This window comes from Ascaphus truei, chromosome 15 (genome assembly GCF_040206685.1).
Source record: "Ascaphus truei isolate aAscTru1 chromosome 15, aAscTru1.hap1, whole genome shotgun sequence".
NCBI classification, from domain to species: Eukaryota; Metazoa; Chordata; class Amphibia; order Anura; family Ascaphidae; genus Ascaphus; species Ascaphus truei.
This window is the reverse complement of record NC_134497.1, coordinates 10,017,711-10,027,933: the sequence shown is the minus strand read 5'-3', so window position 1 is coordinate 10,027,933 and position 10,223 is coordinate 10,017,711.

Here is a 10,223-nt window from a genome sequence, read left to right as displayed (position 1 = left end):
CCGCCACTATAATCGCGGCATTACTCTTTATATGAGGGGGGGGGGGGGGGCTGACACAAACTGGGTAGCAATGAAAGCTGCCGTCCCATTAAGAAACCACATCCAACGAGTGACAGCGAACGAATTAAAGCAGCAATTCATGCAATATCCTATATGTGTGTGGTTTAAAATAAATAAGTTCTGTAATATTAGATAATATTTACTTTTTTTAATTTTTTTTATTTAACTCTTAATGCCATTTTTTATGTGTTTTAATATGCTGAGCATCCTCATGTCTATAGCAGGCTTTAGCCCACTTCCCCAGCAGTGCAAGATCTTTGCAACACTTTCCTGTATGTGATCATTTGTTGCCAATGTTCCCAGCAGTTTGAGCTGCAAACTGTAACAATAGATAATGTCACCTTAGTAAAATCAGGATATATTGTAGCTGATGAGTTACCTTGACTGAAGGTTTTATTGAAACTGAAAGGCGGCCATTGTGTTAGGCACACAATCAGGATTTTTACAACTTTATATAACAGGAGCACCAAAGGTTAAAAAACAAAAACGGACAGGGGGAATTACTGCTTAATTATTACTTCCAGGAGTTCAAGTTTGTCCTAGCTGGGTTAGCGCCCTAAAAGGGGCAGTGTCTGCTAGATAGAAACTAAGGGTTAATAGGTTAAATCAGACGAGTATCTTTAAATAATGTTTAAAAGGTGACACTGTGTGTCATTACCCAGAATCCCTTGCTGCAGTGGAAGCACTGTTTGCTAAGGGATAATGGGGAAAGACAGGGTTGCAGAACTGTCTGAGACATGCAATTGTTTCCACAAGTGGGGTTTTTAATTACTGTTCACTGTGTGGAAGAAGGTTTTTCTCACTTTTTTACCCACCATAACATGCCCGACGTGTGAATGTTCTTGCAAGTGATATTTGCTAAATAATGTTTTAAACTTTTCCATGGTACACAAAAATATGGGTGGGTTTTTAAAATCCTTATTTGAAGTCTTTTGGTGATCAGACTGTTTGATAATAAACAACAGCAGCTGATCTGCTTGAATTTAGGAAAACAACAAATGTAACTGTAATATATTAAATACGTGACTTTAAAGCCGCAGTCCGCATTAACAGCCATTTTTTATTGTAAGGGATCTTGCTGTTTACGTTTTTTTTTTTTTTTTTTTACATCTGATGATCTGTTCAGGAGATATTAAGTGGTTAAAATGGAGCTCTCCCCAGAGCCGTAAAAGTAACCATGGAAACCGCAGAAGCCAGAGATTAAGAAAATCATGACTTTTAACACTAATATTTATATATATTTTTAAATGGGCAGGACAGGATTTGAAGTTATGTGACGGGCGGGTAATACGCTCCAACATTTCACACGCGACGTATTACTGGCAAAAAGCCGGGGACAGGGTGGGTTCTAAATGTATTGTGATGTGTGATTGGGTTTCTTCTTTCACATCAAACAGTATTACGTTAGTTTTCTCATCCCCCAAAATATACTATATACTGTATGTTGGAAAGCTGTTTATCGGTGCGCTAGGCATTTGGACACCGTAACCACACTTTGCATGAGGGATCTGAGATCAAGGAGCAGGTTTGTGTCTGTGTTTGGATACCATTGGGCGCCATTTTGCATAGTCACGTAGTTAAAGCAGAGCCCCGGCGGGCACGTGGCGGGTTCACGTTCGAAGGGCCCACCGCGAAGCGAAAATTCGGCGGAAGGCGGAACCGGCGATTTACGGTATGTGCGCATGCGCAGACCGGCAACGCGCCATTCTACACATGCGCATCCTCGGCCACACCCGCCCCCACCCCCCATTCTGCACATGCTCCACCCCGGCCTGTTCTGCGCATGCGTGACCTCGGACAGGCCCGTTCTGCGCATGCGTGACCTCGGACTTGCCTGTTCCGAGCATGCGCAGACATGGCGGTTCCCTTCTCGGTGCCGCCGTACCGGTGGATCGCCGAGATGCGGGGCCTTGCTGTACATAGTTACATAGTTACATAGTTACATAGTAGATGAGGTTGAAAAAAAGACCTATTTCAATCAAGTTTAACCTATGCTAAATGTAGACAACAGATACTTGATCTTATATCCGTACTTACAGTATATTGATCCAGAGGAAGGCAAACAAAAAACCCCAGTGTCATATCATCCAGTGATATCTCATAAGGGGAAAATAAATTCCTTCCTGACTCCAAATATTGGCAATCAGATGACTCCCTGGATCAGCATCCTTCCCATGTTTACTTATTTGGTATATCCCTGTATATATTTTGAATCAAGATGGTGGACTGAACCTTTCAAAACTGCGCTGATTTTAACCCAATCCGTCCGGATATTAAGCCGCTGGGCTGAATTTCGAAAATCCACGTTTTGCACATTGGTAACTTCATGTTGGACGCTCCAGAACGGAAACTGGGGGAAAAAAAAAAGGCGCGTGTTTTTGCGCCTGTGGGAAAAACCAAAATGTAGTTTGCCCAACAGCATCAAAAATACATAACATTTGTTTCATTAAGAAACCAAAAAAATCCTTTATCTTTGATAAATCTCAGTATTTTATGGCTTCTTAGAATTCCCCAGCAACGCCGGGGTAATTTCCGGTAGTAAAAAATATCTTTAAGAATAAAAAGCCGGGCAATCTCAGCATAAACAATACTAACAGTATATGGATTAAACTCATATAGGCTTCTTGGGTGAGGGGCAGGGGGGTGAGGGGGAGTAAGGGAGGGTGAAGGGGTTGGGGGGGGGGGGAATTGCAGCTTTAAGAGTGATCAAATCTTTCAGAGGAAGCTGTTTACACTAAGTTTGAACTTCTTTTTGTGCAGTCCCCGTTACACGTGACTGCCCCTTTAACAGGGACAGAAGAAAAAAAAAATACAATTTGCTAGTTTGGAAAAGCTATTTCTTGTCATAAAACCTTTTGATAGTTTAAGCCATCTGGTCACATTGAAAGAAACTCATAAAAGAGGCCCCCCTAATAAAGGGCAAAGGTCATTCTGTTCCTTGGGTCAAGGGGCCTGGAAAGGTTCTCCGCCTCGGACCTCACGAAAAAAACTTGTCAGGAGGGATTATTGACAAATTATTGGACATTGCTTTTAAGCAAGCAGTGCGGCGCAAGCGAGCGGGGCATCTTAGTGTAAACTCGTTTCCATATTGAATGGCACCTTTTCTTGGTGTATTTAAAAAAAATAATAATATATATATATTTTTTATTTATGAGGTTGAGGTGACAAATAAATGTCACAGTCCCGGGCGTGTTTTTGGGTACCTCTTGTCCCCTGACATACACAGTCTAAGGCCGCGCATATAGTGCCCGCGATGGCGATGCGACGCGTGACATCACCCGTCGCCGCTAACGAAAGTTGTATTTCGCTTTGCGGTGGCGTCGCGGGCTACCAGGCCATTGATTGGTTCAGTGGCTGTCACATGAGGCGAAAAATCAAATATTGCTGTCTTCAAATGCGACAATGCCTTTGTTTTCGGGCGACATCGCGTGGACGGCACTATAAGCGCAGCCTAAGGCTGAGATTATATTGCTCGCGACGGCGCGCACCTGGTGAGGACAACAGACCTTTTACCTAAGAGGCCGCCCAGTGTGCGTGGGCGCGCGCCAGCGATGCCGAGTGAACACGCGGCACATTTTTGAAAAGACAAATTATTTTGTCTTTCCGCGCGGCGGCCGTGTGCCGTGAGCGGTTCAGCCAATGAGGGCGAACCAGCCTGGTGACGCGTCCGCCACGCCTCCCCAAGCGCTGGAAGCTCAGATCAACCATCGCTCGGGCGAGAGGCGCGCGCGACGTCATGCGGTCTGCCGCCTGCCCACTATTATCTCAGCCTTAGCAAGCTCTCCTCACACTTCCTTTTGTTTCTTAGATTTTTTTTTCACTATAATTATTAGGGCATCTGCTGGTCCTAAACTGCGCAGCGGCTCGCGCATATAGTGACTCTTAATGTTTCACCCTTTCGGGTCCCGCACCCCATGCTGTGTGCTGCAGTGTTCTGCTTCCTCGTCTCTCTGCATTGGAAGAAACACACAAGGCAGCATTATATTGGTGACGTTGGGGCCTACTGACATGGGGGTAACCGTGATGCGGCCGCAGGCTTAAAACGTTTTGGCCAAAGGATTGACCCAAATGACCCATATTTATATTTTACAATGTAGATAAAATGCAAACTAATGCACTAAATGATTCCTCACGTTGGATGCAGCATCTGGACGCTCTTGTCTTTGGTTGTATCTTGTACGCTGACCGGTTCCCCCCCCCCGCCCCCCCCGGATTGAGTATAAATGTGATGGAAAATGAAGGTGACTTCTCCCCTTACAGCATTTCCCAATCTTCCTTTTGAAATGTTATCCTGTCCCCTTTCTTCTCTTGTTCTCTGCGGACAATGGACACTGTGCTGTTTGTTCCGCCATCGTGCAGGCGATGGGAATTCATGTATAACACCTATGATACAGTGAGCAGATAATACGCTGGGAATCTATGTTAGCCGGCATTGGCGTGATCGTTTGATGTAATAATGGGATCGCGGGGAGCACTTTCATTCCATTTGTAGGAGGTCTGACTTTACAGATATACAATGAAATTAAAGCGTCAATCCAAGGGCATATTTTTTAACATTCATTTTTTGAAGCAGGGGAAGATAAACCCCATTAATTTCAGCCCCAGGTAACGCTGCTCCTGGCGGTACTTACCTCTGTAAGGGGTGCTGTAGCTGCTGCGCTCGGCTAGCTGGGTTCATGCAGTGGCGGAGTTTCAAAGCTCCCGCGTCCTGCGGGCCAATAGGAAGCCGTGATGTCATCAGCTTCGGCTTCCTATTGGCCCAAGTGACGGGGGACCTTTAAACCCCAGCTAGCTCAGCCGGAGCAGCTACCGGCACCTACTACGGAGGTAAGTATCTCCGGAAGCAGGGGGTCCCCGGAGCTGAAATTAACGCGGCTCTGCTCCAGAGACCCCCGCGCTTCCTACCCATGTAAAAAAAGGTTTTGCATTAATCTTGGAATGCACCTTATAAACATGCCACATTTCTGCAAGGTCTGACCTGGGACACGCTTATGTGTATCTTACAGTACAAATGTCACTGCTGTAGGAGTGGCCTCCGCGAGTAAAGACACTGACTCTGCAAGCAATGACATTGAGTTTGACGCAGGTTGAATTCCCGGTGTCAGCTCCTTGTGACTTTGCGCAAGTCACTTTATCTCCCTGTGCCTCAGGCACCAAAAAACATAGAGTGTAAGCTCCTCTGGGCAGGGACCTGTGTCTGTAACATTCCTATGTGCTGTGTACCGCGCACTGTGCTGTAATTGTGACGCGCTGTGTGTCCCATTGGAAGAAAAGCGCTACATGAAATAAATTATTATTATAATAGTCCTGTTACATAGTTACATAGTTACATAGTTACATAGTTACATAGTAGATGAGGTTGAAAAAAGACATGCGTCTTTCAAGTTAAACCTATGCTAAATGTAGACGACAGATACTTTATCCTATATCCGTACTTACTTATTGATCCAGAGGAAGCAAACACACAACCCCAGTGTCATATCATCCAATGATATCTCATAAGGGGAAATAAATTCCTTCCCGACTCCAAGAATTGGCAATCAGATGACTCCCGGCATTAACATCCTTCCCATGTTTGCTTATTTGGTATATCCCTGTACACCTTTCATGCCAGCCTAATCCTTTCCCTAACCCTTATATGCCAGCCTAAGGCTGCGTCCCCCCCTAGCGCTGAGCGGGCGGCGCTTGCGGCATTTACTTACATATATAGCTATATGTAAGTCCCCGCTCACGCTGTGCGCGCGCGCTCGTGTGCGGGCACACACGCTCACCCGCGCTCGGTGCTTAAGTAAACAAAAAAAAATGTACTTTCCCGCGCGCTCAACTACCCGCAATGCCCCCCCTCCCGCGCGCGTACATGCAGGACACCCGGCGCTCATGGCTTGAAGTGCTCTCCAAGCATGAGCGCGCTCTGCGCCAGCGGGGATTCAGCATAATACTTTCCCTAACCGTGATATGCCAGCCTAATTCAGAGGAAGGCATTATAGGAACGGTTATACCTACAGTTTTTAAAGCAGCAATTATTACTTGTTTGTTCTAGTTATTATTATTTGTAAACATATTTATTTATATGTGTGCATAATCGGAACCCCACTATTTGTAGTTCTGGGACCCCTGGGTTCTGATCTTCATTTAGGCATTTCCCCCCTTATTTAGGGAAATGAATATGTCCCCCCCCTTCCCCCCCCCCCCGGGTCAGCTCCATCTGCGGGACCTGACCCCAGTTCATATTCTGAAAGTATTTTTACAAGCTGAATCCAACGCGGTGTGTAAAGATTGGAACATGAAGGGCAGACAGGGTTTTATTTCCTCTGTCTCCTAATCTCTCACTCATAGCTTCTCCCTTTTTTGACTGGCTCTCGAATGTGAGGGGAACACCAGTAGAGTAGTCCCAAACCACACTTAGATTGTAAGCTCTTTGGGGCAACAACTCTTTTTCCTAATGTTACTTTTATTGTGTTATATTATGTCACGTGTATTACTGTTGTGAAGCGCTATGTACATGGATGGCGCTATACCAATTATAGAATATTGGGACATAGTGTACGGCTCGACACCCCAAAGCCACCTTGGCAAACTAGAGACCTTCTACAACTCAATATGCAGCTTTGTCCTCCAATGTAACTACAACACACATCACTGCGAAATGCTCAAAGAGCTAGATTGGATATCTCTTGAGTCTTGGCAGAAATACTCAAATACTTTCTGGGCAAGCTACCCATCTATCTGAACAAGCTCCTCACCCCTACCACATGCAGCACTTATCATCTGAGATCTGACTCCACAAGATGGTCCCAATGTTCAGCACAGTATCCGGCCATTCCTCCTTCTCTTACCGTGCACCCCAAAACTGGAACAGTCTACCGGAGACTCTCACATCCACCACCAGTTTAAGTTATTTCAAAGCTAAAGCTGTCTCACATTTTAATCTGGTCTGTAACTGTTACATACGCTTATAACATATATTATCTGTAACTGTCCATGAAATGTCTATAAATATAATACATAACCCTATTAATTTAATGTAACCATGTATCTGTCATCATAACTCAGGACGTGCCCAGGACATACTTGAAAACGAGAGGTAACTCTCAAATGTATTACTTCCTGGTAAAACATTTTTATAAATAAATATAAATAAATATACATGCATACAATTGAGATACTTGGGAAAAATAATAGTAATCAGAATTGCATATTCAAATGAGCTTATTTTCCAGATTTCTCAGGCTTGCAGGTATCTGACCACATGTTACATAGATGAGTGTTTTGGGAGGTATACTGTATGTCTACCAGACCCTCTCTTTCTCTCCCTCTATCTCCCTCTCTCTCCCTCTCTCTCCCTCTCTCTCCCCCCCTCTCTCTCTCTCTCTCTCTCTCTCTCTCTCTCTCTCTCTCTCTCTCTCTCTCTCTCTCTCTCTCTCTCTCTCTCTCTCTCTCTCTCTCTCTCTCTCTCTCTCTCTCTCTCTCTCTCCCCCTCTCTCTCCCCTTCTCTCTCTCTCCCCCTCTCTCTCTCGCCCTCTCTCGCCTTCTCTCTCTACCTTTCACCCCCCCTCTCTCGCCCCCTCTCTTTCTCCCACTCTTTCTCTCCCTCCCTCTCTCCCCCTTGTTTGATTTTCCAAAGTTCATTAAAAACACCAAATTTCGCCAGGGTTTGCGAATTTAGGAGACCTGTTCCCACCTCCCTAGACATCAGTAAATCCGAATACTGTATGAAAAAAAAAAAAGTCCCACTCTAAATAGCGACCCCTGTGCCCCATATCATGAAGCTGAAGATCTGTATATAACACCAGATTTCCCGAGCTCTGGTGGAAATCCGCATCTACAGCACTGAAAAGTTAATGAAGTCCAGAAACGGGTGTGATGGGGTCACCCCTGGATGCTGGAATTAGGTTAAAGGTCTTACCCTTTAAAGTTGTGAAGAGGCTAACACACTGAGCGTACGTCCTCATTAGGCATCTATGGCACAGAACGGTCTGTGCTTTAAACATGTCACGTGAGGGTGAGTGTAAGGGGACAGTCCTGCTAGGACCACAGGCAACTGCAGCCATCTATAATGTTAAAAGTAGGTGATTGCCACCCTTTTAAAAAGCAATAATAATCAGAGAAGTACATTGCAAATCCGTTAATGATTCTCTGGTAACCACATGCTTGGGAAAGGTCTTATGATCTTTTATTTCACGATAAGACTGTTTGTGGAATTTTCTATCCACATGCAAATGGACAATCAGCGCCATCATTGCTTTTGTTTTTTTTAATGGGAAGTAATTATGATGTCATCAACCAAACAGAACATTTGGGGACACAATATTATCCGTTACTAATTGTATATGAGATATAACAAGGTCCGGGGTGAATAGAAAACCTATTCATATATTATTTTTTTTACGGGAGACCAGATCACTTTGGCCGATTCAATTTTTTTAAATTTATCATCACAAACACGTTTTTGAACATGGTGTTCTGTATAGCAAAAAATTGGGTATATTTATCCATTTTTTTTTAAAGAGGCAATCCGTGCGACACTTCAAAAAGAAATATGTACGCAGCCTTTCATTACCTTTATTGAAAACGAATTAGCTAAGCTGCGATCGATTTGTTCTCCGGCTTCCCAGGGTTCACTTAATGGCCGCCTTTCAGTTTCAATCAATCCTTCAGTCAGCGTAACTCAGCAGCTACAATTGCATCCTTATGTTACATCTATTGTTACAGTTTGCAGCTCAAACTGCTGGGAACATTGACAACAAATGATCACACACAGGAAAGTGTTGTAAAATGTTTGCCACTGCTGGGGAGATGTGCTAAATCCTGCTATATAAATCAAAGGATGCTTAGTATATTGAAACTATTTTTTTTTTTTAACCCGTAGGATTTTCTATGGATCGCACCTTCAAGTTTTTTGGTTTCATACTGTGGGTAAAGAGATGCCTCTCATATAAAAATAATAGAAATGAAACACTTGCATGTAAATTGAAATTATTATCCTAATTCTGCCGGCTTTTGTCTCTAAAACGGGACTTTGCAGAAAGATAATAAAAAGGCGCAAGCGTCAGCGCATTTAAAAAAAACCAGTGAGAATGATTCACGCGATGGGGTGTCATATTTCTGGGGGAGACTGTGTCCCAGCTGGTTAGGAAGGAACACATCTTAAATCTGTCGCCCCATTAAACTCTGGAAGGAAAAGGGTTTTCGGCAATTAATTTCTCGCAGGTCACGGCGCCGCTGAATAGGTGACCTGGGATTTCAGTTACACCTGGGTAGAGAGTAATAGTTTGTGCATGCAATCAGTGGGACGTGCAGGGGAAGGTAATAAGACTTGTGGATGGCAAGGGCCTGCCGTTTGCAACAGGTGCGCTGTACATAATCAGGGGTGTCGGGGGGGGGGGGGGGGGCGGGAGGTCTATTTAACAGCTTTGTTACCAGAGGGGTGAGTGACGCATCCGAAGGAACAGGTGAGGGAGAAAGCGGACAAAAAGAAATGAAATAATGTATCAATGAATAACGGAGGAGGGTGTGCTCTTGGGATTGCGTAGTGAGGGTGCGTGTGGGTTTGTGGATTGAGGGTTCGTGTGAGTTTGCGGATTGAGGGTGCGTGTGGGTTTGCGTAGTGAGGGTGCGTGTGGTTTTGTGGATTGAGGGTGCGTGTGAGTTTGCGGATTGAGGGTGCGTGTGAGTTTGCGGATTGAGGGTGCGTGTGGGTTTGTGGATTGAGGGTGCGTGTGGGTTTGCGTATTGAGAGTGCGTGTGAGTTTGTGGATTGAGGGTGCATGTGGGTTTGTGGATTGAGGGTGCGTGTGGGTTTGTGGATTGAGGGTGCGTGTGGGTTTGTGGATTGAGGGTGCGTGTGGGTTTGTGGATTGAGGGTGCGTGTGAATTTGCGGATTGAGGGTGCGTGTGGGTTTGTGGATTGAGGGTGCGTGTGAGTTTGTGGATTGAGGGTGCGTGTGGGTTTGCGGATTGAGGGTATGCGTGTGAATTTGCGGATTGAGGGTGCGTGTGAGTTTGCGGATTGAGGGTGCGTGTGAGTTTGCGGATTGAGGGTGCGTGTGGGTTTGTGGATTGAGGGTGCGTGTGGGTTTGCGGATTGAGAGTGCGTGTGAGTTTGTGGATTGAGGGTGCATGTGGGTTTGTGGATTGAGGGTGCGTGTGGGTTTGTGGATTGA